The sequence below is a fragment of the Chroicocephalus ridibundus genome, chromosome 1, assembly GCF_963924245.1.
Source record: "Chroicocephalus ridibundus chromosome 1, bChrRid1.1, whole genome shotgun sequence".
Classification (NCBI taxonomy): domain Eukaryota; kingdom Metazoa; phylum Chordata; class Aves; order Charadriiformes; family Laridae; genus Chroicocephalus; species Chroicocephalus ridibundus.
Window position 1 is genome coordinate 84,033,967 of NC_086284.1, and position 27,818 is coordinate 84,061,784.

A 27,818-nucleotide genomic window follows, 5' to 3' on the forward strand; every position below is an offset into this window, starting at 1 on the left:
TTAACTTATGTCCCTTCTTTTGGCACTGCAGAATAAAAGCACAAAATGTTGTAGGAGCAACCTGAAGAGCAAACATTAGTTTGTTTGTTTCTTTATTAATAATTTATCTAGAAATGTTGAAGATATTTTAAAGTTATCAAATTCTCCCAACCTGTGGCAACATTTCTAGGACCAGACCTCATCAATCTTGCTCCATCCGGGTCATTATGATACAAGAGTTACTGTAAGGCTTCCTCCTGCAAATGCTTCTTGATATAGTACAAGTTCAGCTTTGGCTGGTGTCTGAGAGTGACGGTGTCCTTTTGAATTATACTTTTGCAAACAGAAAAGACAGAGGCTGCAAACGTAAAATGAAATTAATTTTAATTCTTTAAAGTTGTTTTATGAGCTCTCCTGCAAATAAACAATCAGAACCTAATGGTGGTTCTTATATGAAGACTGGAAAGTAAAACAGACCCTAAAAAAACCAAACCTAAACCCCCTTATTATTCTTTTCATATTTAGAAGAAACCTGTATGGAATAAATATTGAAAAATAGATATTGTTTCAATATCCTTAATTTATTAAGGCCAGTTCCTTTGTGTGTGAATAATTGTTCCTTTAATTTAAAACAATGGCCACCACTTACCTGTTTTGATTTCCCCATTTGCTCATTTCGCTTAGTGAAAAGTGTTGAAGAGTCAGAACTGAGATTTGCTTTACATCAGGAAAAAACAGAGGCTTTTTGAACTTCTTGTGTTCTCCGAGGGGAAAACTATAGAGAATGCTGTGAGCCATCCTAGAAACAGCAACATGGCAAATTTCTTTGACAGAGAAAAGAGTAGAATCCCATTCTGTACAGCCATATCTAGTTACTACTTTCTTCATGTATCTTTTCTTTCTACATGTCCTGCTTCACACACCATCGCGCTGCCTGTGCTTTGAACAAGAGTTCTGCAGAAGTCATGCGTGTGGGAAAGGGTAATATAAATTCTGGAGAGGCAGGCAGATTTAATTTTGAAATGTCCTTACTTTTGAGTGCTTGACTTAGGACGTCCCCTGATTTTTTTAATTAATTTTTAAGGCCATTTTCTAGAGTTAAAAACAAAACAAAACAAAACAAACAAATTCCTTTACATGCTGTTTTGATATTCACACAGGTTTTGTACCTGCTCCTCCTGGATAGCCGTTCTGCAACCTCACTGCTCCCGTAGCTAGAAACTTCATTTTTATTTCCATGTTAAAATAATACTCATCTTTTTTTGCAGCTGGGGCCTTTTAATCAGTTCTCTTCAACCTCTGATAGCATCTTTCCACTTCACATAGAGTCAGGTTCCCTCTGGTTTTCTTTAGCTAAATGAAACAAGCTCTTTTAACATTTTGATATAGGAGATTCTTCAGAATCTTCTTAATCAGGCCATTGATAGTCATCTCTCTCTACTGACAGTACCTCATATGTGCGTAATATGATCTCATTTACATTTTTCAGTATCAGCATATCAGTAGCTCCTAATCGTTCTGGCATTGATTAGTGCCAGCAGTTAAGATTATTACCATTATCTGTTGAGACTGCACATTTATCCCACTTCTAGTCCCTAAGGACATTTGATTTTTCCAAAATTTTATCCTGATCTTCCTCTGTAAAAAAAAAAACCCAACAAAAAAAAAAAACAAACCAAAAAAAACAGGAAAAAAAAACCCAACAAAATAACACTGCTATAAAAAGCTTGTGGAATCCATATTAAGGACCTCAGAAGTAAGTTCACTTAGTGTAAAGAATTTAAGAGTGATAATTTCACTAAATTAAGTTTTGAAGAGTTACAATTGACATCCGTGATTCTCAGCATGGCTGAATGAACAATATTGTTTAATTTAGCTGACCAAGATATTTTCACACTTTTCTAAACTTCTTTTGGTAACACTGGAGACTTGCAGTAGAATAGAAGACAGAAAAGACAGGGAAAAGTAACAATTGATATAATTTTCTACTGTGAAAATGGGGCACGGAATTCCCTTGTTTAAAGCAATGCTCATAAAAAGCAATGGATGTCACAGGAGGTTCTTTCCCAGTCACATGAGATTGTCACTCAAAATACGTGTGCTACAGATTGGCAGGTATTATGTCTTCTGAACCCCATGAAGGAGAGAATACAGAAGCTCAGACACAGGGTCTTACTTCTGCAATATCTGAGATGCAGAGTCACAAGTGATCACTCAGAGTTACTCAGGTTGGAAGGTCAAGTTGCTCTGGGACCAGCTGATTTTTTAGTATCTCCAAGGATGAAGATTTCACAGCCTCTGTGGGCAACCTGTTTCAGTGTTGGACCACCCCAAGGTGAAACAGGTTCTCCTACCTCTAGTCAGAATTCCCCGCATCCCAGCTTGTGTCCGTTGCCTCTCATCCTGTCATTGTGCACCCTTGAAAAGAGTCTGGCTCCACCATCTCTATAACATCCGAGCAGGTGGTTGGAGAGAGCAGCAATATCCCTCTGTCTTTTCTTCAGGCTGAACCAGCCCAGTTCTCTCATCCTCTCCCCTTCCATCATGTGTGCTGTCCCTCTAAGCATCCTGGTGGCTCTCTGCTGGGTGCAGTCCAGGCTGTCAGTGTCTTTCTTGTACTGGGGAGTTCAAAGCTGGTCACAGCACCCCAGAAGGGGTCTCATGAGTGCTGAGGGGAGGAGGAGGAAAATATTTGCCTTGGCTTGCTGGCCACACTATTGCTAATGCAGCCCAGGATGCTGTTCACATTCAGCTTGTTGCCTACCAGCACCCCCTTTTCTACAAAGCTGTCCTCCAGCCAGTTGTCCTCTGGCTCGTACTGGTACCTGGGGTTATTCCTCCCCACATACAGGTCTTTGTCTCTGTACTGGATTCAGTACACAGAGAGAGTGAATCTGCTGCTCTTAGCCCAGAGGAGCTAAAGCCTAGCACTTTTACTTATCCTAGTACAGTTCACAGAGTATGTGAGCACTTTTAGTGCTAATATTTGTAGTCGGTTTTCACAGTTATGTTCTTTTTAATGTTTTGTATCATTTCTTCAGTTTTGACTTGGAAGGTTTTACCTGGAAGACTTTATCTTGGATGATTTTATTTAAGATAGGGTCTTAAATTAAGACTGAGGCTGAACTTCCAGAATATCTCATCAGACTGGAGAAAAAAGTCTTATTATAAGGGCATTTGGAGCTGTGTGAAGACAGAGCAGATGTCTTGCAATTATCTTAAATTCAGTGTGCCTTTAGCAACAGGTATCCCAAACAACTGTGCTAGGTCAAATGAGAAAGTCACATAACTGTAGATGAAAGTTGTCATGACAGTAATATTGGTAGTATTTTTAAGATGGGACGTTTCTGTTTCACAAATGGCAAAGAAACGGAACAATGAAACCCATAAACCAAAACCCCATCAGACACACATGAATAGCTTTCAAGCTATTTCAGTGTTCCAAAGGAAAACAAAGGCGCAGAGTTTAGGCAGTTCTCAAAGAATTGGACTTTGCCTGAAATGTGTCAAAGCCCAGTTGAGCAAGCAGAGACAGGGAAGGAACAGTGACATAGATTAGAAGATACCTGAAATCCCAAGGAGAGAGTTCCCAGAGGAAGTGGAAAAAGAAGACTAGCATCGTACTAGAAAAGAAAGCTGTTGTCGCCTTTCATTCTTAAAAATAGCACAGCCTAGGAGCCTCAGTGAGCGTGCCAGTCCTGAAGTATTGAATACAAAAATGACTTTTTTTCAAGCAGATGAAACATTGGCAAAGCTCAAAGGTGGGGGAAAGCAGACAGAACTAAAAAGTAGGATGAGAGGCTCAGACTTGAGGATGAGGACTCAGTGCCATTTGAACCTCTTTGCAGCATTGAATTGTGTGACCTGTCCAAGTAGAACGGCCCTTTTTTCCAAGCAGGATGGGAAAGAAAGCGACTAGAAATGATTCCAGTATTACATGTAAAAGCTCATGCCATTTTTTCATGAAAAGGTGTGAACTAAGGCGAGGGGATGGGTAGAGGCAGGGACAGCCAAGGTGTTCAGATTGAGGAGTTTGGGGAACTTCAAGATCTCTGCTGTATTACAGCAGTGTCACCAGCAAGCATGGGCTGCTGCATGGTGATTCTCAGAAATAAAGTATCTTTGAAGAGAGGCAATAGTTTTTTTTATTTTCTTCTCATTAAAAGGTTTCTGATTTCACCAGGAGAAATCAAGTTATTTTACAGCAATACTGAGTCTTTGATTTTCATAGCCAAACTCTTAGTTTTAGTTCCCTTATACATTAAATACCTTACCAAGAGGAACTGGGAAGAGACTGTGTGTGACGATTCTACACAAGAGAAATAAAACTCTTTTACGGTCATGCATTTAAGCAAGGCACGTGTCGAAGCACTAAATGAAAAATTTGTTTTCTTTTTGTCTGCTAGATCAGGTAATATGAACACTAGATAGCTTCTTATTATAGTCAGTCTAGTATCTTTAGATTTCAGTTGAATGAAAGATAATACAAAGTATAAAATGATCAACAGAAAAAAAGCAGCAAGGAATAAATTGTCTTTTATCCAATTTGAAATATTCTATACTCTTTACTGTAAAAATGAATAGGTATTTGCATGAATTTCCAAAGTGCTTGTGTGTGTATATAGTTGCAAATAAGTTTTTCCAAGACTGTGATTTCAAAAGTGTGCTATTCTCCAGTTTCAGTAATTGTGTAGGTCCACTGGGACCATTGGACTCAAGAAGGGAGGGAGAAAGAGAAGGAAAAAACACTTCAATATGAAGCAAAAAGAAAAGTTGATTCTTTGCTTAAATATTTGTTTCACTGCTTCCATGCTAGGTTAGACCTACCCGGTTCACAGCAAGGGAAACCATTTAAGCCCTATTGTTATTATTTTCTCTGTGTGCAGCTCACCCTCATGGATTGCTGCAATATCACTCTCTGACCTCGAAAGACAGACCTCAAAAGATAAAACTCTGTCAGGTCAGTAGAAGGATTTTTTAAGTCACAGTACATGTCAAAGAAATAGTCATAGATGAAAAATTTGCAAATTTAGTTTTGTGAAGACTTTTTATTATAGAAAGAAAATTCACTCAAACTGGAAAATACATTTTATCTCTGTTATTTTCAGGCTTGATACTTAAATCATGACATGACTTTTAACAAAAAGCACACAGAACTTAAGAAAAGTAATGTTTTTAAATTATATTGGTTTTAGTTAAATAAAAAAAAATAAATCTCTGATGATAGAAGATTAGAAGATAGCAGTTATGTTCTTAAAAGACTCAAAAATCTAGTTAAATTGTGGTGCCGCTTTCCATTGTCTTTTCTCATTCCACATTGTCTAAAGCTACCCAGGACAAGTAGATGCTGCCCCAGTTTGAACAGGTTATCATGTAAGCAGCAGCATCTGCACTTGTTAGATGTATTTTGTGGCTTTATTGAGATCTCTTGAGTATGTACAAAGTGTGAAAGAGAGCAACCGATCATTCTGGAATATATCCTAATTAATTTTGAAACAAATATTCACTTCTGTTTCTTCTGTGCAAACGCTCCATCAATATTTGATAGCTGTATTGGCAGCTTGGTATTTTTAGTGGCTTGGTTACATTGGAGTAGTCTTGTCTCAGTCTGTCACCTTAAGCTTTTCAATTATTTTCAGAGTCTCAGATAAGCTTGACTGAAAGACTTAATCTTTTTGTTCATGTATTCATTAAAGATGGCATCAAAATCAATCCTTCATTAAGATCTGTTGAACAAGGCCAATGCTACTAGAGAACTGTAACGCTACATCTCTATCCGGAGTGAATGAAATGCTTAATGGGACTATCTTCTGATTGCTAATGTCTCCTTATTAGCAAATGTATGAAAGGAAAATTAAACTCAGTGGACCCTTATCAGGTTAAACAAGCAAATCAGAAGGGGCATATTTATCTTTCTTACAAGAGCTAGAACAATCAAGAGAAAAAGCACAGAAATCACTTAAGGAAAATCCTAGAAATAATATTGTGCATGCAAATTATGTAATGGGCAGATCTGAACTTCCTCAAAGCTCATAGCTGTTCAGAAACAGATTTTAGCATCTGTTTCATAGTAGCCTAAATGGAGACAAAGTGGAAAACAAATAATTAGTATGAGTCTCTGAATATCACCATAAAATAAAGAAGTTTGGTACAGATTATTTTAACTGAATTTACCTTTGAAAAGGTGGGATGAACTGACTCTGCTGCTTATTCATTTTGTTACTTATTCTGCTGCTGCTTTTGGACCAAAAAAGCTTCATTCTAAATTCATGGATGCATCTTTTGTCCCAGTGAAAGTCAAGGAAAGTTGGTTGTTGGATCTGTTTATTAATAATCAGACAGAACTCCAACTACAATGTTTTTGTATTAACACTCAGGGTGGCATTTATCAGACAAATACTAATCATTCCACATTTGCTTCATAGGCAACAGAAAAACAAGGGGCAATTCTGCAACAGTATTCCTTTCATCCTAATGAAGTTATCTAAAAGAAGCCAGTTTATTTGTCCCCAAGAAATGCTGGGCTTTTTCTCCACTGACTCTAAATGGGAGCTGTGTAGGGAGTCAGGGAGGCTAGTGCAGTTTTAGAAGTCTAGTTTGTAAATGTGTAAATGTTGATGAGATGCGTCCTACCACTAATGGCAGCTTGCTTCTCATTTGCAGGAATTTCTTTGCTTTATAGCCCAGCTTTATTTGAATGGGCACATTCTTGAAATATTTGGCTGCATCCCCGATTTTGGAGAATTTTCAGATCTAGGAAGACAGGGAAAAATCTTATATTACATTTAAGAGGAGAAATTTTACTGGATGACTTTAAAAGGAGAGAAAGCATGAAAATCAAGCAAAAGTAAACAAGAAAGCAGGATTCATGAGTAAAGTTTTCTGTGTTGTTACAGGCCATTATACAAGTGCTATTTCCTGTGTTCAGCTTATATTACATATTTGAGGTTAAGTCCTGAAGTTACGCAGACTTAAGCATAGTTAGATACAACCCTTGAATACTTCTACTGACTTCAAGTACTCAATGTGATCCTCTGATTTCAGTGCCTCACCTCTTTCAGTTCTCATTTTTCTAGCAGCATTTCAGCTCCTATTTTTAAGTGCCCTGGCGTAAGTTCATGAGGCTCGTTTCAGCAGAAAAGAACTTTCCAGCCCGTTCTCTAATATTTTAGTCAGAAGTGGCATCCATCATTAGATGTGCTAAACACCTCATCACAGGTCTTTATTAGTGAAAGTTGTGACAGAAAAAAAAAGCACTCTTGGCTTTCCAGCCATTACCTACCAATAGTTTTCCTTCTCTGTGAGACACATTCCAGTATTGTCCTGCCCCACTTACTGCCAACGTGCTCACGGAAATATTGCTTATCAGCCTTGGTAATATCTTGCTCACTGAACCTCATTTAGCATGAACATCAGCAGCTTTGTTAACACAACTGATTGCCTCCATCAAGCCCAGCTCTATCACACTTTCTTTCCCTGAATGTTCCTCTTCAGCAGGATTGTCTCAGTTAGGTGGAGGGCATTTGTGTAAGCCCAGACTTTTTAGGTGGAGGGGCCTCGCTGCTGTGGTAGTTTCGTTCTTTAGATGTATTTAGCAATGGAAAAATATTTCTGTCCACTCCGTCCTGGGGGCTGGTAATCAGAGCACTATTCTTTGTGTGGCCTGCCCCAATCTGTGCTCTTTGACAGGTGTGAAAATTTGGAACCCAACTGAGAACAAAAGTGGTGGTATGTTCTCATCCCCAAGGAAAGAAAAAAGAACCAAACCACCAAAGGACTTAATTAACTCCTACTTAAACACCTACTCTGCCCTTAATTGAAAGCACAGAGAAACATCATCTTCATGGTATGCCCTAAAAGTTCAAAATAATAGGAGTATCCATTTTAAAAATGGCATTTGAGAGTGAATTTCAGAGAGAGAGAAAAAAAAATCTCCTTTTTTAACACGTAGAAGCTGGATACCTTTGCTAATATTGACTGATATTGTGAAAGGAGAGACATGGATAGTCAAATAACTAGGTCTAAATGCATTTCTAGGTCAAGAGCAACATCCTAAATTCTATTTGCAAAGTCCCAGGTAGCCAAGGAAAACTGTGAAGCTCCAGTGTCACCAAGACAGTCACCTAATGCCCTTTAATTAGGAGGATGCCACAGTTTGCATCAGCTGCCTTGACCCATGATTTTGAGGGACACACTGAATGAGAACCACCTAGAGACTGTATAAAAAAGTGTTGAAACCATGTGTCTAGAAAAGGCAATTGTCCTGGTTACTATTGCTACCATCTGTATTTCGTAACAGCTGAAGGTCACCAACTGGGAACTGAATTAACAAAAAAAAACCTCAAACAAATAACCCTGGAAAAAGGAAGATCTTACTCTATCCGCTGGTTGCTAACTTGATTAGGCAGGACAGGCCTATTTCAGAAAATTTGTTCATATTCTAATATAAGAGAATGTGTAATGGAAGTCATTGTAAGAAGCAAGAGATTTAGGGGAGGGATCATTAGCACCAGGCCCCAGGTTTCTCATGACTCTCATCAGGTCTTTCTGGTGGGTGATCTGGGAGTAAGAAATGGCTGTCTTTTGGAAACACTCAAGAAGAAAAATGTGGACCCCAGTGTATCCCCCTGCTGCAGCCGCAGGCAAGATACTGCCATCTCACCACTGTTACTGGAAACAGGGCATGCATTTTACAACATCAACAGCAGCAGAAAGCACAGAGCCCAGGCCACTTGGAAAGCCTGCTATTGATTAGAGAAGTGCAGGACTTCACCTTTAATCTCTATCTGCTTTTAAACATGTCTCCGGCAATGAATGTAGTATGTCATATCTGAAATTTGAAAAGCTGTTGAGAATTCTGGTATGTGTTTTTCATAAACTCATTTGAAATTCAAATTTCAACTGAATAACTGGTTTAGAAAAAAATGTATTATTCTACAGTGCATCGTGTGGCAATAATTATGTGACAAATTTCAAGTTACAAAGTGTAAACATTTTTGCTTGAGACCTGGGAGGAAGTGCTCGTATTTTGTAACAGTGAAAGTGTTTCTTTTACCACTGTCTGAGTTGGAAGCAGTTAATGGAACTTGTTCAAAATATTCTGGGTAAAAATTGGATCTGAGCAGACACCAAATTCTGAAAGTGCAGAGATAGTCTTGAAACAGATTCTTTCACAACTTGCCCTCCAGCTTTCTCCAACCAGGTCAAATCTTAATTATTTTAAAGCTGCGCTGTGGCACACAAGGGCACAGAGTGAGTGTGTGCACAGGGCAGGAGCTTGTTATCTGAGATACTAGGATAGGAAGCCAAATCCAAATACTATTGGGGTCCGTTCCTGATTTTGCGAATGACTGGTTGTATGATCTTTAATAATTCATGTAATCATAACAAATTAGAAAGTTTTTAAGGATTTAAGGGTTTTAAGGATTGATAAGTAAAGGCTTTTAATAATCCTTTGAAGGAAATTTTTAGTCAGTGCATACACATCCAAATTGAAGTCTCACCAAGGATCTGACAATGCCATAGGAGATGCATGTGAAGGAAGGCAATGCTAAATAAATAGTTCTGACACCAATCCACATTCAGTTATGCTGGATTATTTCCTCATTCCAGAAAGCCAACCTTTTATTACAAAAGTACAACACAAAAATGATGTCATTTTATTTCCTGAAAATTCCCTCCAAATTCCAAGAAAGAAAAACTATTTGTGTAGTGAAAATGGATGTGGGAAAAATACTTTATTCTGGAGAGCCAATTTAAGCAAAGCGAAAGAAAAAGGGAAGAATGATTTTCTTCTAGTTGCATTTAGTTTCCCACAGAATACTTTGTAGACAAATGATGGGGGCCATAACCTTAATTGTTCAAAACTCTTAAGCAAATTAATCTGTGAATTTATTTAGAAGTACATCATGTTCTCTCTTACAGTACTGGGCTTTGAAAGTTCACAATAGGTTTCACATGAGAAGCATGAGACTGATGCTGGCAGTCAGTTTATTTGCTTAAGTTGGGACAGGAGCAAGAAGAGAAACACTGCAAATGTTTACCCTGCATAAAATAATTTAATCACATCCATTAAGTCTGTGAGACTGGATAAATCACAGAAGCCTGTAGCGCTTGTGAATTGCTAGTTATTCTCTGCAGAATAATGGGAAAACATTAATGACTAACATTTTATTAATGCTGTTAATTTAATAATTTTAAAAAAATTAAAGGTCAATAGGAATTACTGCCTGTAACACCTAGAGGGAAATTAGATTTAAATTGTTTTGTGTGATTCATGTTTTTTTCATTAAAGTTCTCCATCTACAGTAAAATCTGTACAGGTATAAAAGCTGTGGGTGATCATTTAATACATCAGCAGAGCATCTCAGATAGGAATTTATACAGTAAAACCATTTTAGCATGCCTTCCCTGAGAGATTCCATTGCTCTCTGAGCCTGGGAAGCGCAGACAGTTCAGTAGGTGGCCCCACGCCTGGCCAAGAAAGAAGCTTTACGGGCAAATCCCTGTCCTCCACTATTTCGTGTTTTAGAACTCTCAGTTCCGTTATGCTGAATTTTTCTGCCGTTAAAATGTCACTCTTAAAAATACTATTTTATGAAAATCATTTAATTCTGACCTTTGAAAGGTCCTCTCCCTCCTGAGATTCTGGGGCTTTTTGTTGTTTCCTTTGGTGTAACTATGACCAGAATTACATTTAAAAAAAAACACAAACCCAAAACCAAAAAAAAACAAGGCAAAACACAGAAAGAACAAGACAGGCAACATCTTTCCCCCCACACATACCTTTTTCCTTGGAGGAATAGAATGAATCAGAAGAGGTGATACAGTTCTTTTTGGAGACGGGAGGGTGTGAAGGTTTGTTTTCTGATTTTGAAATTCAAAGAAGTGTACATGTTTTCTTTGCTCTAACGGTAAAAAGAAGCAGAGGCATGCATCAGGATGTGTAAGACTCAGTATTTGTAAGAAGTAGTAAATTCATTGTCTGCACCGTCTTAAAGCAATTTGTGAATAAGGGTCACATTCTCTAAATAATTATGTGAAGAAAAGTGTTCAAGTTCAGAAACTCCAAGCACCATTGACTGGGAAGAAAGCAGACTTGTCTTTATATTTTGTCATCCAGTGGTCAGAGCCATCATGAGATGAAATTGAGGTTCATGGTTTCTTGTGTTTTTGGTGATTTTGAACCCATTTTGGGTATCACCACAATATGCATCCCACCATTGCCCCCTGTGACAGGAGTTTTATTTTACACTGCAGGCTTGAATAGGAATCCCTAGCATAGTGAATGGGACATTACATCAGCTCCATCCATATGTAATAACTTCATTTACAAGATGAATTTGTTCTGTTTGCATGTAATTTCCCTCCCTCGAGTCCCATAGGATATGTCCCTTGGACAAAATACCCTGAATGAATAGCATTCTGGAATACTGTGTTCTTCTCTCAATTTATCAATGTTCATAAAGCTGCTTGGATCATCTAAAAACATTTTGGGTATAGATAAGTGCATCTGTGAGGGCTTTAGAAGCAATATTACAGAGTTGGAAAGAACCCAATTTAGTTTTCAGGGCTTAGTTGCAATTTGTTGGATCTAAAATGCAATTTGTTGGATCTGAAATTAATAAATATGAGGAAACTTGTGAGAGAATCAAGCTAGACTTCTATCAGCATGTTGATACCTCCAAGAAGAGATCTGGGTTCCACAGAGAAGCAGTGAGCATTCTGCATTTGCGTCTCAGTGAGTCCATTTAAAAAATCATGGGTTATAGGTAAAATTTGCGCCCCTTTTTTCTGCTTATCTTGCAATTTGAGCCACAAAGTAGCTAATTTTTAACTTGCTGCAATAAATAAGCTTGCTGACTAATTTTGCTTTTAACGATCCCTTTAGGCTCTCAAAAACAGACATTTGACCTGCTGAATCTCTGTGACTAGAGAAGGTAAACAATACAGGCAAGTTTAAAGGGCTTAGTCGTGTAGGGCTGTCTGCTGTATTGTGATCCAAGCAAGCGGTCTGCAAGTCATTGTTGAGAATTAGAGATAATCTTTTTTTCTTGAAACCTACAAATGGAGTTTTCAGCCGAGTTTCTCTTTCCATTTTGGTTCCCTTTTTCTTTTCATGTATTTTAAGACAGTCTCTTTTCCTTTCATTTTTTTTTTCATTCCTTCCTCAGCCGCTGCACTGTGTTTCATGGATAACAGAATTACTTTAATGTTACTCTTCTTTCGTTAAACATATTGTGAACTGATTACTACTTGAATCTGAAATGACCTTTCAGGAATAACAAGCCAGTAAGTTTGAAATGGGCTTAAAAGGATCCTCCTGGATATGATCAGAGTTTTATCATCTGAATCCTAAATACTGCTTCATTTACGGTATCACAAGCTACAGTACCAGTGTCATCATAGAATGACAATGAGGTAAAAAGTAATTGGGCCATTCTAATCTGACTGCGGTATGATTACATACATAAAAACAAAATGTAAATATTTGCATTAAAAAAAATAAGTAGGTAAGACAATACAGTGCCGAAACTGCCTTTGGAAAAACACTGAAGGACTTTTCTGTGTTCCCAACAAACTAAATTAAGATACTCCCAGCAATAAAATTGGATTGACATTTTTATATCTTAATCTGACACTACTTCCAGGTGCAGGCCTTAGGCCTGCCTGCAAAATAGTAAAAAAGCAATAAAATTTTGTTCCTATGTATTCCAGATGATTTTGAAGGCTTTATGAATGTTCATTTTAATAATACAAGAATGTTTTTGCAAAGGGTAAAAATAGAAATAAAAGTTACATTCCCTTCTTGGTAGGTCCCTTGCCACATCTCACAGTTCATGCTTAGCCCCTGTATCCTTCATCTTTATAGAGGTGGGACAAGTGCAACATCTCTATATAGTCTTTGTCCAGTGCCCTTTTGCTGAGTTGTGTGGTGACTGGAGGTGGAGCAAACAGGTTGTCCAGGAGAAGGGATGCATCACCATCCCCTGCTTTTAAGGATATCGGGGAAAATAAAGTAATATTTTTTGGAGCCACAGCTCTTCTTCAGCACCCTAAGGATTATTCTGTTTTTCAAGAAAAAAAAAAAAAACAAAACCAAACAACAAAACTTGAAGGAAAAGCAAGCAGATTTATAAAGCTATGTGGTGGCGGTGATCTTCCACCAATTCCTCCTGTAGAAAGGCAAGGCACATACTGGCCTCAGCTAAAACACTGAAAGAACACAGGCATGTTTCCTTCTCATGAGAACACAGAGCACTCCCCCTAATGAGATAATTGTTCTGTCCATGTCCATTTGTGGAACTGTTGCATTTGATTTTCTTTCTAGAGGGAGGGGTGATTTAAAGAGTTTAGCTAGAGCACATAACCTTTTGCATGAAATTCCAGAGTTACTCCGGAAGAAAATAATGAAATCCAAGTCCAGGTACCTGTGTACTATTCTATCTGTGTATTATTCTGTGTATTATGGATCTAAAAAGTTTGACCATGAAACTACATGATTTGAAATTTTTATTTTTGTAGCGGAATGCAGCCCAGCTAGTATGGTTTTATAATTCAATGGCTTCCTACTGAAATGAAAGGGACTAAGACATCAATTAACAGATAATGTCCATAATGTACAACTTTTTTACTATAAATAAGGGGGGGGAAGTAGTCTTGTCCCATAGACCTTGCAGTCAAGGATTTAACTCTGAAACTGTGAAAAAATGGAAATATTACTGAAATATTACATCATGTTCCAATTTGTTTATTTAATGAAAAAAGACTGCATGTTTCCTTGCTTCTCTGTCTCTCTTCAGCAGTGCTATTGAAATGGAATATGCATGCAGCTGTGATCAGAACCAGATTAGAATATACAGCCTTACACTGAAGAAAACAATGTATAGTTTATTTTTGTTCTGATCATTAAAAACAGGACAAAGAATGACAAATTGAAACTAGTTTTTGGAATTGTGTAAGACCTGATAGCAGGAAGTGAAATTTTGTTGTACCCAAGCAATTACACTCAGGTCTAGAGAAAAGAAAATCAGTCCTTTTGTCTGTAGGCTTACTGTAGATTTTCAGCACTGGGTGAAATTCAGAATTTTTATACCTACAGAAAACAGACCACCCTTAGCAGCAAGTTTGGTTTGCCTTAATGGCCTTTGGTTTGCTGGACAAAAGTGTCTGATTTTTTTTTTATACTGGACAAGCGTGTAGGGAACAAACAAATATTAAAGAGTTCTCCCCCAGTCCTCAGTGTCATCGTTGGAGTACTGTAGTTTAGTATGGTGCTCATTAGAGGTGCTTATTGTTAATAATTCTGAAGCACCTGTCACTGACAAAGCACTTACGTGTGGAACATTAATTCTATAACTAGAAAATCTAAATTAATAGACCAATTCTAAGCACAGAGACCCTTCCATGCTGCACAGGTGATTGGAACTGTTGGGAATAGGTAAAAGATTCCTAATGAAGTGTAAAAAGTGGGAAAAAGGTTTCCCGCTTAAGCACAGAGACTTCTCTAGATGCTTTTAGAACAAGAATCATTTCAAGTGGTGACAATGAAGATCTCTAATTTTCAGGCTGCTGGAAAAGGTGATTTTGCCTCTCGTGCATGTTAGGCTTGTCATGGCTTCACTTTGGTTGCCATTATGTTTTGACAGGTAGGGAGGAGTCAGGACACAGGCATGCCAAGGTTTTACTGCCTTGAAGGAATATTTTTATGTTATGATTTGATGTGAAATCCACTTAGAATTTGGAATGGTTTCTAGCACAGGCAGGTTAATAGTTATCAAAGGAAACAGTTTCTGAGAAAGGAAAGGGATGCTTCCTCTCGGGTATCCATCAGATCCATCTCTTGATTGCCTTCAAAAACAGTCTGCACTTTTTCATAATCATATGTTTTAAGAGAACTTTGGGGGTTGTCTAGTCCAGTCTCCTTTTCAAAGTAGATCAAATTAGGTTGAGTTGCTCAGGTCAGGGTCTTGTTGAGTTTTGAGTCTCTCCAAGGATGAAGATTTCACAGCCTCTCTGGGCAACCTGTTTCAGTGTTGGACCACCCCAAGGTGAAACAGGTTCTCCTACCTCTAGTCAGAATTCCCCACATCCCAGCTTGTCTCTGTTGCCTCTCATCCTATCATTGTGCACCCTTGAAAAGAGTCTGGCTCCACCATCTCTATAACATCCGAGCAGGTGGTTGGAGAGAGCAGCAATATCCCTCTGTCTTTTCTTCAGGCTGAACCAGCCCAGTTCTCTCATCCTCTCCCCTTCCATCATGTGTGCTGTCCCTCTAAGCATCCTGGTGGCTCTCTGCTGGGTGCAGTCCAGGCTGTCAGTGTCTTTCTTGTACTGGGGAGTTCAAAGCTGGTCACAGCACCCCAGAAGGGGTCTCATGAGCGCTGAGGGGAGGAGGAGGAAAACATTTGCCTTGGCTTGCTGGCCACATTCTTGCTAATGTAGCCCAGGATGCCACTGGCTGCATTCCTGGCTTATATGCGTTCCAGGTGCATTCCTGGCTTATATTCAACTTGTTGTCCACCAGGAACACCAGGTCCTATTCTGCAAAGCTGCATTGTATCTGGTCAGCCCCCAGCATGTACTGGTGCCTGGGCTTATTGCTCTCCATGTGCCAGCCATTTGCCTTTGTTGAGGTTCACGAGGTTCCTGGTAGCCCATTTCTACAGCCTGCTGAGGTTCCTTAGGATAACAGGCCTGCCCTCCAGTGTATCAACCATTCTTCCCAATTTGCTATTGTTCGTGAACATCCTGAGTGTGCACTTCTGTCCCTATTTTTCAGGTTATTAATAAAGAAATTAAACAGTATTAGCCCTAGCATTGATCCCTCAGGCATGCAGCAGGTAGCAAGCTGCCAGTTCAACTTTGTACAGTTGACCACAACCCTCTGAGCCTGATGAGCAAGCCAATATTCCACCCACCTTATCATCAATCTTAGTAGTACACATCTCACTATTTTGGCTATAAGGATGACTGTGTCAAAAGCATTTTACTTTCTAGGAATGTTTACATTTGACTATTTGAATTTTCTGTTCTACCTCTCAGCTCTCTTCTCTGTTCTTTCTGTGTAGAGCAATCCCTTTTAACCACTGAAAATGAACTGTCTATCAGAGTCCTGGCAGTAAACATAAATACCTAATTTTGCCCTTTGTTTCCTTGAGAGTCAGTGGATATAGGCACTTTCAGATATAAATCAGTTTGTCAAAATCAGAATTAACTCCAAGAGAGTTTTCCTTTCCTGGTATGCAAATGGAGCTTGTATTTTGGTTTTCTTTCTTTTTTTTTTTTCCCCTTGCTATGTCACTTAACCCTTTCTGATTTTATCCCTGTGTGTTAATCCTTTATATTGATTCCTTCATACTTATGGAGGGATGTCTTTGTGCCTTGTGTGATTTCTCTTTAATTCTCATGTTGTTGAAAAACTCTTGGTAAAGCCACAGTGATTTCTTATCTTTGCTTTCTCTCTTGCATCAGACAGGTTTGCTGTTCCCCATTTATAGACCTTTTCAGTTACTGCTATCTTTCTGGCAGTCTTCTGGCATTTAAATTAAGTTTCCAGAAGACTCCATCTCCAGATCCTTGAGTGTGTTACAGTTTGGTTTATTTTTCTTCTAATCCTTTGACTCCTTCCTCTCCTTACATTAATAAACTCTTTTCATTCACTTTCACCAAGCTTGCTTCCCACCTTTGTGTTTTCAGACATCTTCTGGTGAAAATCAGATTGAAAATAGTCACTTCACTGGTGGCCGTCCTGTTTGCTTGTTTGGGGGTGGGAGGGTTGGAGGGGGACAAGGCAGGGGAGAAATCATTGCCATAACTTCCTGGAATAACTGTGGCTATGCTAGGAGATTTCAGCATGGCTGAGAGTACTGCTGACCTTTAGAGCATAATCCTTTATGCTAACAAACTGTTAAACTGTGCCCTGGTGTGATCTTGGCCCTTCCAGATAGTGCTTGCCCCAAATACTTCTTGGATCATCATTCTGGGGGTCATTACCAGTAGGCGGTTTGCATGCAGACACAGATTTGGAGGCTAAAAGATTTTACTTAATCACACGCTACTTTGTCTTGGTGCAAAGGAAAATTCTTGAATGTGTTTCATTCACTGGCATATAAGATTGCTGTATCCTGTACATTTGCTTTTCCAATAGATTTGAAGACTCCATGAAGCATTAGAAGTCTTTTGTAGGCTTCTGATGACAGTTTGAAAAATCCCTCCTCCTCCTGATTTTTTCAGATTTTCGTGGTTAAAAAAACATCTCATTTCTTTTTGAGCTTTGCAGACAGTATATACATTCTTGACATGAACCTTAACAGTATTTCCACTGTCTTGCATTTTTTCTCCTTAGTCAACAGAGCACATCTCTTTACCTGTGCCAGTCAAAAGGACCTTTTAACCTTACAGCCCTGACTTCTGCCTTTAACTCTTCCTAGTGGTAATGGATGGCCATGATTTGACCAGGCTTATTGAAGTTTATTTCTTCCTACCCATAGCTAAGAAGCCTTAGTTAACCAATGATCAAAACAGGTTCCAAGACACAACGCTGGAAGTAACTTAAGATCTTCTGATGATTATAATATTGATATCTCAAAGGGGGACTGAGAGTTCACAACACCTCAGAGCTTAGTTGGATAGCACTTGATTAATGGTTAATAGTTTAAGTATTTGAAATTATGCATTCTGTGCGGCTTTAAATATAGATCGTGCTGACTTTTCACTGGGAAAAGAATTTATTGAAAATAGTACTTTTAAATGTTGCAGTGGTAAAGCTGTGAACAGAGTTCTACAGAGAGACATACTAGGTTAAACAGATGCAATTAAACTTTATCACCAATTAAAGATCTTCAAACTTTGGCACAGAAGGATTTTATAGCACTGTGCTGAGTATGGGTCTTATTCCTCCACAGAGCGAGTCAGATCAAGAGCTGGCTCACAGTTTCTTTCACAGCAAGTAGGTGAAAGGCAGTTTTGAGAGAGCTGGCAGAAAGGGTTTGGAGTGCTAAAAGGAAGCATATGGGCAAGGCTGGCAAATGTCAGTGATGTTCTGGAGTCTGGGAAAGCTGGTCAGACCATGGGATTTAGGAAGTTTTGAGGTGTTAATGTGTTGGGGATGGACAGAGGAGAAGATTTAGGTGAAGATAAGTGGATGTCAGAATGTTGTAGAGAATTCAGAAGGCCTGTGAAGAAGCATGGGGAGGAATACGTCTCTCTTTCCCCCACTCTATTTTCAGCTGTTCCCTCGCTCTGGTGACCCCTTCCTTTTTTCTCAGTACCCTGGTATTCACCAGTACCGCTAGAACAGCAGGGACAAGCTGGAGGTGAGGATTCAGGCTATATATGCTGCTGTAACAGCTGTCTGTACTATTCAATTGCACATTTTAAGCAGCAAATGTACTTTTTGCTTTTCTAACAAAGCTAAATGTTATGTCGTTGACGCTAGATTGCCAAGGCTACTGATACAGAGTATTTGCTCATGGAAATAATTTAACTTCACCTTTCCTGATACAGAATATTTGCTTGTGGCAACAATTTAACTTCACCTTTCATAAGGAGAGAGGAACCTTGCCCCTTTGTTAGCACTGGAGCATCCACTGGCAAAAGCTGTGCTGTGATTGTGTCCATGGGTATAATGATAGAATTTATGGAGATCTGCGGACTTTCCAACATAGCTACTCAAGAGAAATATAGGAACAAGATAGATAAAGGGGCAGAACATGGATATTTTACTCTTTTACTTCTTGAAGAACCCAGAAGATCTCTGTTTCTCTGAATTTCGTATTGGCGAGAAATGGCTTGAGATTTATCATTCATTTCTTTTTAACCGCATATGTACCTTATTTTCCTTTTCCTTGGAGAGATGGCTCCATAAAGATGAGCAGGAAACAGAATCACAGAATGATAGGGGTTGGAAGGGACATCTGGAGATCATCTAGTCCTACCCCCTGGACAAAGCAGGTTCACCTAGAGCAGAAACACGAAACAAGCTTATAGACTTTCAGGGGGAAAAATTAAAAGATTTGAAGACTCTTAAAATATTTAAAGATTTTAAAGAAGATTTGAAAAGATGGTGTCCTGTTTTGATATTAATAATACATGAACCCTGGAGAATGATTTGATGAGAATAGACCTTAAACAGAAGGCAATAAGTATATACACACACATGCACAGCTTTAACCTTCATCCAAATCATAAAGTTCCTCAACTGATGCATATTATGTATTTTATTTATGAGTAATTTTATTCATTGATATGCTTCACAGAATATTAGAGCAGAGCTTCATGAGTAATTTGAAGTTAGAATACAAAACAAGATCAGAAAGCAAACTCATGTAGTAGTTTTAGGATCTGCTATTATTACACCATTATGCTGAAACAAAACTACTGAGAAATTTAAAATGTTTTAAAATAATTTCAGAAATATGCACCAACATGTTGTACTACTTCAATATTTATTCCCCTCTGCTTAGCCCCATAGAAGAAGTGAACATTAACGTGTGGCTGGTTGGAAGCAGGTTTGTATACATACACTCTTTTTTTTACCATTTATGCAAGACCTCATTGATGTAGACGTGCTTTTTGGACCTGTATGACCAATGCTTTCAGCTTTTGAAAAGTCAGATTTACATATATAAACTTGAAAGTTTCTAGCTCCTTCTAATCTTGTCGAAAAACTTCAGAGTGTGATGCAACAGTACTCAGTTGTACAATTGCCAAGCTGTGTGGGAAAAGCTGCTGTATTTTTAAGTCTGTTTTAATAATTTCTTTTTGATCATGTATTAATTTTTTTTTAAACAAACCGCATCCCATAACAATTGTGATATCACATGCAACACTTAAGTAGGTCTACTTTAAAATAGAGGTGTTTTCAATGTATATTTCACCCTTACGAGTCAATGACCCTTTCACTGAGGAGGTTAGTGGTCCAACTGGCAGTCTCAGCCAGTGGCTGTTCCTACTTTACAAAACTTGGGAATGCAAGCACCAGAGCAGTCAGTATTGATCTGTCGCTCTCCTTCCTTCCACTCCATGGTAAGTCTGCACCTGATCATGTGGGATGAAAGAATTTATTTTTAATGAGAACGAAGCTAATAAACACAAGCCACTGTAATTTCTCCCTGGAGTGAGAATGAAATAAAACCCAATGTGTCCAACCCTGAACATAACTAATGAAGCTATCATTGAAATGATAGACTGGAATAATCAAAAAGAACCAAATATTAGTGGTGTAGCTTTCATTTGGTTAGATTTATATATGAAGACAGGCAACATGAAGAAACATTTTGAAGGTGGAGTGATTTATGGTGGATTAGGGGTAGAGTCTTGTTGTGTTTCATGTAATTTTTATTTCTCCGTACTTGTTAAGCCAACGTTAGTGAAACTTGATTTGCATGCCTGTCTTTGTCTAGTGAAGAAAATATTCTCACATCAGTTTTGAATAAAACACACACCTTTTACAGCTGTCTCAAATAATAACACTGCGGCAAAGTTGATTCCATGTTCTTCAGAATATTTATGGAAAAAATATTCTTTCACTCTTTGCTGAATCTCTAGTTAGAATTTCAATAATAAATCTAATACTTATCAATTGGAAAGAATACAAGGGTAGGTAAAAAGTATTTTCTGTTGGATTTGGAGGTTTTTTTCCCCCAAATATTGCAAAAAAGGTTTAAAGAAGCTGCCATGGAGAACCTTTTTGAATATCAAAGAAAATCACTTAATTTGGATTTGATGTATCTCTATCATTTTTGCTTGTGAGTATAGCAAAGTTGTAGGGATAATTAATATATTTCATTTTTTGAAAAAAAATATTTTTCTCATTTTTATTTCTGCTCTACTTTGTTAATCTTTTTATATTTTTGTCTGGTGTTATATGAAGATTCTATGCCCATTTCTTAAATAACTAGCAGCATTTATAGCAATTATACTGTGGGAACAGGAAGGGGAAAGGAAGCTTTGACTCAGTAATAGGTGGGCTCTTTTTCAGTCTTGGTTTGCTATTACAGTGTACTTCAGATCTCTTCCTTTTGGTGTGCTTGGGCTTTTTATCAAGAGGTAGTTGATATTTAATGGTCCATGTGCAGATCGTGTCCTGACATGGAGTATTCACTGAGATGTGGAAGCGAGGAAGTCTTCTTGGGTCTCACTGCATAACCACAGCAAGAGAAAACAACAAGAACAGCTCGTGAAATCTTCCCTTAGCGAGTTTTACCCAAAGCTGACGGAAAGTCTATTGTAATTGAATACATTATCTTGCTTTTGAAGTAGCAGTAGTACAATAATACTAGGAGAATGAGCATCGCAAACATCACAGCAATCTACCCTGTGATTTTCAAAATAGGCTAGGGGCTGTCTGCTTTAGGGGAGACTTTCCTTTCCTTTGACTTGACACCCTGGATTTCTATGCTGTCAGAATATAGGAATGTAATCACATGAGAAAGGCTATACAGGGTCAGACCAAATCTAACAGAGATATCTGACATTCCGCCTCCGACTACACCAAAAGCAGATGCCTGTGGTTGTGAAAGTATGATGTGAAAGACTGCAGTCTCAGATCATGATCTCTTTTCTTCTCTTGTTTGCTTCTCTTTCCTTATCTTTTGCCAGTCAAAAATGCCCATGCAGAATGGTTTTCTTTTGGAAAATGTGATTTGACAGAATTGAGACACAGCATGGTGATGTGTTGATTTAGTAGAAGATCAGAGTGGAGAAGAAGCAGACAGGCTTGCAGGCTAAGCTGGAGCCCTGTGGCTGCCCAGACTTAGAACCAAAATGCATGAAAGACAAGCTAAAACTTTCTAAATCTAAATTAGCCTGAAGCAGAAGCTTTAGTCTTGCAAAAGAGACTGAAGTCTTTGATCTTTTATTTTGAACTAGGCTATTTTTAAAGGGGTAGAAAATGGTTTTCTGGGCAGTTTTGGTCTTTCGCCTCTGATATCTGAATGGATGATAAACATTGATCTGCTCTCTCCTTCCACCTTAGTTTGGCACTGATATGCTTCTTTCTCCAATAGTGCAGTCCCTAGAGCCTGTGTTCTGTGAAGCAACAGCAATCTTTACATACATACTTAGGAAGAACATTTAATTCCAAGATTAGTCTGCTGTCTTGCCATTATCTACTTATGCAAGTGGTAACACAGAAGATGCTGAAGACTGGTGGTTGACTAACTGGAGGAATCAGAGGTGAAAGCCCCGGTACTAGAGGTGAGATGCAGTTTTCAAGAATGAAGTTTATGAGCTACTGTTCCTTTGGCACTCAAGTGGGCAAAATCATGGCAGAAAGGAAAAGAACAGTGAAAAGGAATTAAAATAAGAGGTATTGTGGAAACTAGGAGTTCTGTAAACACTTGAAAAAAAATCTGAAACAACAAAGGAATTAAACCAGAATATGATTGTTTTCCTAGAAAAAGTTGAGAAATGACCTAGTAGTAGGAACTAAATCTGTGTGCAAAAATTCAAATGTTTCATGAGTCACCAGGAAACCCAAATTGAAGGATCCCAGTCTAAACTGTTAGGACAAAACAAAGGGAATCAGACTGCTTCTTACTAAGTAAATTACTTCCTTCAACTTGGAGATCCCTAACAGGGATAAGCTGCAACAGAAGCTTAAGGAACTGAGACCTTATCTTGAGAAGGAATCAAATGTATAAAAAAGCTGGCTGGACAGCAAGATTTTAGTATGTGACAATTCTTGAGGGTTTAGAATGTTTTTTTCTCCATGAGAATCCATTACTGAGTCAGTCAAGGTAAATTTATCATTTACTACAGGAGAAAAAATCACAAATCAAAAAAGATGTTTTAACTTACCCGATCTTCGAAACATTTCCATAATGAACATAAATGCTAGTACTTATAGTCCAAGAGAAGTGTTGATGTGGGAAGACAAGTCGTGACTGTATGATGATTTAATATGGAAAAAAAGTCTAGGTAAAGAAGCATTATACTGTTGTGAAACCCATAAGAAACTTCTGGCAGTGACAAAATCTAGAATAATAGTAGCATTACAGAAAATAAGATTTATAAAGGATCTTAAGAAATCACCTAGTCTGGCCCTTTCATCCACAGCAATACCTACAGTGCCTACAAAAATATGTTCAGTAGATCATTTTCGCTACTGCTATGTGGCAGAAAATTCATGCTGAGGATAAGCGACGTATCCCAGATAGTACCTTTTTAGATATGAGAATCCTGAAGGGTACTTTGTAAGCTGTCTGGGAAAATTGCAGCATTATGAGGTGAAATATACACAGAAGTTTGGTAACATGTCATAACTACAAGAATAGCAAAATGATTCCTTACTGCAGTTGAAACATAGCCATTGAAGCTCAGACTGGAAAAATAGTGACAAGTTTTCCAGGTTTCTCAGCACCAAAAGACATTTTCTGTTGCCCAATTAAAAGTAGTTTAAGATAAAATCTGATACAGAAGAAGAGAACGTCACTATGGAGATAAGTAAGGGGCTAAGAACAATCTAGGCCATTGATGTGAAAATGTCCCGATAACAAAGCACAAAGTGAACAGCTAAGTTTATATAACTTGCAGTTTGAAAATTCTTTCTTTTTTTGTCCGTTGATCATGCATTGCATAAGGTGCCACTTGTTAGATGATGATTAGAGCTGAGAAAGCTGTGTTATGATATGCATTAGGAGAAATTTATGAAAGCTGTTTGGCTTAGCATCTTCCCTTAGAATAAATGTAAGAAGGGCAGTAAGCTTTTTTACAGAATAAAGCAGGTGAAGCAGTAGGAGCTGTATCTGCTGACAAAGAAAAGTGGAGCTAAGTGATCAAAGAGCTTTCAAGAGCAGATGAATAGTAAGTATCTCATAGAGCTGTGGATCTGAAAGAGAAGCAGCAGCTGAAATATTCAGTATTCAGAAAATATCCAGAGGTAACTTTAGAAACAACCACAGAAATTGGAAGCCATGGAGCAAATCAGGGAAGCAATGGGGATGTGGAAGACAGCTGGGAGGGAGATGACTGGAGCTATGTGGAAGTTGAGCACATTGAGGATAATTTGGGAGCAGTGGGTGGCCAAAATCATGAAGAACATGCTAAGTTATTGGGTGGTAGGAACAACTATAGTGGCCTTATGACAAAACCTTATGCTTTCTCAGTAGGATTACTCATTTAACAACTTTTTATGTTTTTATACTTGCAGGATAGAACAAGCTTTGGAAGAACCAGATCAGCATTTGAAGACAATAGAATCACAGGTCTCAAAATGCAGAGATAATATGTTTGGACAGATGTGACTGTAATACTGTCAGCTGCTGCTGTTCCATATCAAGGCCTCCAGTATTTGCTCTTTATTCTTCAAGCCAAAGCCCTTGGAGACAAGTGATTAGAGGCAAATATTAGCTTTCATTATTTTTAAGGGAGATTCTGAGAAAGTCTTGAAATAATGACCCGAATGTACACTAACAGTTAAAGATACACACAGCAAATAAAAATAGCCTGCAACTGTTTATTTTAAATCTCAGATTTTTCATGATCAACTCTTTTGAGACGAGAGCCATGATTTGCTAACATATGACAATTAAATGCTGTAACTGAGGGCAGAAATTGGTCAATGGAGTCTTTAGCAAGTTATGACTGTGAGAGGAAAGAATGAAATAGCTTGATATTCAGATTGTATTTCCAAAGACCCATTTCATCGGTTCTTTTGAAAGGCTGGGTTTTTTTTCCCCAACAGATATTCCCCCATAAAGATATTTTGTAATTTGGAAGGAAAAAAAAGGCCAGAAGTCATTGTGATACAGAAACTACAAAAGCCCTGGGTTACTTCAGTGACTTTTTTTCAGAGTGTAACAATTTTTAGTATGGGAACTGTAAGGAGAGTCAGAGATTGAGCTATATGGCAAGATTTGCAAAACTGTGCACATCCAACGATGGGTGAAAATTTTTCAGTTTTATGTAAATCAGAGTCTCTTGGTAGTCCAATTTCCGCTTCTGGTATTTTAAAGTGTCTTGTCTTTGCTCTCATACCTTTGCTGGAAGGGTTTTCTGTTGCAGAAGAAGAACTACATATGCTTTGTCAGGTCCAATTGACTAGTAATTGTTGCAGTCTTTGTCCTGGCTAAACTGACCAATACTTACTGACATCTGCTTACTGGGAAACAGCATTTTGTTGTTCTTTGCTGATTATTATATCCTACACCAGGCAAGGCTGTTTCTACCCACAATGTGATGATAAAAGGAAGAAAGCGAATTTCCTGTGAAAGTTTTACTTTCTGGTGTTAGGCAGGTAGTTCCCTTATTCTCATTTAATCAAAAGAGAAAGAGGGAAAATAGTGATTTATTTTTTTCCTACAGAAAAGTGCAAAGCTTCAACTGGTGATGACACAAACTTTTGAATTCTGGTCTGCTATTTTAGTCTATCACAACCAAAGGAAAGATAATCATACTTTGCATGTCAATTGCCATGATTTCTTTTGAATGTCAGCCTCTGCAACTACTTTTAATGACTGCAGTTTCTATATTGTAGCTACAGGATAAACACTAATTAGCTGTTGGGCACAAAGGTCTTAGTGGGCTGAAAAGAATTGTCTGGGTATCCCGCTAAGCAAGCAAATAGAGGAATATATACCAGACTGCATGTGAGGACAAGAGTTTTAACTGGATACCTTGGGGAAAAAAGAGAGCAGGTCAAGACGTTCACCAAGTAAGCTAGTTCATTGTAAGGTTCAGTGCTGCCAAACATACATAAAAACTCTTGTCAGCCCAAGTTGTTTTCTTGTCTTCTGCAGACCATTTCAAAAGTTCTGGCGGTGTTTTGAGTCTACAGTGAAGTATGGTTTTCCTTTATTACATTATTTTGAAGTTAAATTACCCTTTTCTGTGTAGCACTGCTTTTAGTTCTGATTATCCTGAGGTCATATTGGCAAGTTTTCTTTTTCACAGATTTGAAACCTGCAGTCTTAATGGAAGCTGAGATCTCCCGTTACAGAAGCTAAAGATTTTAGAATAACCAGTATTAAAAGTCACGATGAAATCAGGACAGGTGGCAAAACTTGGAGTTTCAAGTAACTCAGAACAAAATGTAGCCTACAAAATCAGTTGTTGAAGAAGACATATGAACTGGAAGAAACACAGACCTGACTTTCAGATGCTATTATAAGCCTACACTCCTGACAGTTAAACCCATTTCTTTTCAATTGCATGAGGAGAAAATATAAAGAGCGCAAAAGAATGAGTGGGCCATAAAACAGCCCTCGTGGTCAGGTATTGGTAATGTATCAAACACTGAAATAGACTCTGAAATTATGCTATGGTAAGTCACAATACTTATTGTTCCCATTCTTGTCCATAGTGTGTGTCCCTTGTTTATACTGCTTCTGCAATGAGGCAATACTTAGTAAGAAGCGTCCCTGATTTGTGGAAGTATCTGGCTGGATGGTTTAGGCCACGGAGAATGGGAATGCTGGGAAGCCGAACTATTCACTTCTAACTCACCAACATAAACCACTTATTATTCAGCTGCTGATTGATTAAAACATTCAGTCTGGGACATACACTTGTTCTTTTTGGATTTGATTTTTTGATGGAGAAAGTTCCTTAGTGGAAAAAAACCCTAATTTCTTTGCAGAAGTTAAGATTTAATTGAAAACCCAGTATTCAGTTTAAAAATTACTTTGCTAGGATGTTTTGACCATCGCTAAAACTGTCTGTACAGGTGAACTATGCAACACTGTGGTTTACCTGGCCATGAATTATCCCGTTGCTAGAGCATGATTAAACATATGTTCAAGATCATGCTCCTCAAAGGAAAGGTTTGCTTAAGGCAGGAAAAGTGAAGTGGTTCTCCAGTAGAATCATAGAATCATAGAATTGCCTAGGTTGGAAGAGACCTTTCAGATCACCTACTCCAAACCATCAACTTAACTCTGACAAAACCATCACTAAACCATATTGCTACGCACTATATCTACCCATCTTTTAAATACCTCCAGGGATGGTGACTCAGCTGCTTCCCTGGGCAGCCTGTTCCAATTCTTAATAACCTTTTCAGTGTAAAAAATTTTCCTAATATCCAGTCTAAACCTCCCCTGGTGCAACTTGAGGCTGTTTCCTCTTGTCCTATCACCTGTTCCTTGGGAGAAGAGACCGACTCCCACGTCACTACAACCTCCTTTCAGGTAGTTGATAGAAGCATAGAATTGCCTAGGTGGGAAGGAAGGAAGGTTGGAATTCATTTGTTCAATGCAATTTATTTATTTTACATATACGAGCTAAAATTACTTTAGTGGAAAGCCATGACCTTTTTGTCTTTGTTCAGTTTTCTGACACTAGTTTGTACGTGAGCCTATTTCTAAGCAACGATCGAGCAAAACAAACACGTTAATGGAAAATGAATGGGGTATATATAGAATCGGCCGCAGGTTATTCAAGGACAGCTCTGGTAGCTATAACTAATTAGCCACCTACCTAACGAAACGCACATCTAGCTATACCTGCGTTTGGCGAGTGCTTTTTATTGGGCGAGAGCGTCACCTGAACCATACAGTACGCAACCGCCCAGGTAGCCAAACACCCCCCTCCTCGTCAAGATCTTCGGCTCGTCGCTCTCCCAACGGACGGAAGAGAAGCGGAGGCCCGAGCTCTGCCCTCTGCCTGAGGGAAAGCCCGGCCCAACCCCGCTTCAGAGGCAGGCCGACACCCCGCTGCCTGCCAAGGGGTGCACCTGGGCAAGGGGGGCTCGGAGAGGAGGAGGAGGAGGAGGAGGAGGAGGAGGAAGAAGAGGGCGTGGCTTACCGTCACCCCCTGGCCGTCGGTTAACGGCCGCCGGCTAACGGCCGTCGCCGCCGCTACCGGTGCCCCGCGCCCCCCGCCTCGCTCCGCCCCTC

The 27,818-nt window shown here is 38.7% G+C and overlaps 2 long non-coding RNA genes across 2 annotated transcripts; one reads left to right on the plus strand and one right to left on the minus strand.

The window, feature by feature from the left end:
- Positions 1 to 27,791, minus strand: LOC134518670 (uncharacterized). The gene is made up of 4 exons (XR_010072033.1): positions 27,727 to 27,791; positions 18,812 to 18,939; positions 10,765 to 10,886; positions 1 to 337 (listed from the first exon to the last, which is right to left on the minus strand). It is a non-coding gene; the product is annotated as an uncharacterized LOC134518670 (long non-coding RNA).
- Positions 21,613 to 24,440, plus strand: LOC134518674 (uncharacterized). The gene is made up of 2 exons (XR_010072034.1): positions 21,613 to 22,179; positions 24,134 to 24,440. It is a non-coding gene; the product is annotated as an uncharacterized LOC134518674 (long non-coding RNA).
- Positions 27,792 to 27,818: the final 27 nt, after the last annotated feature.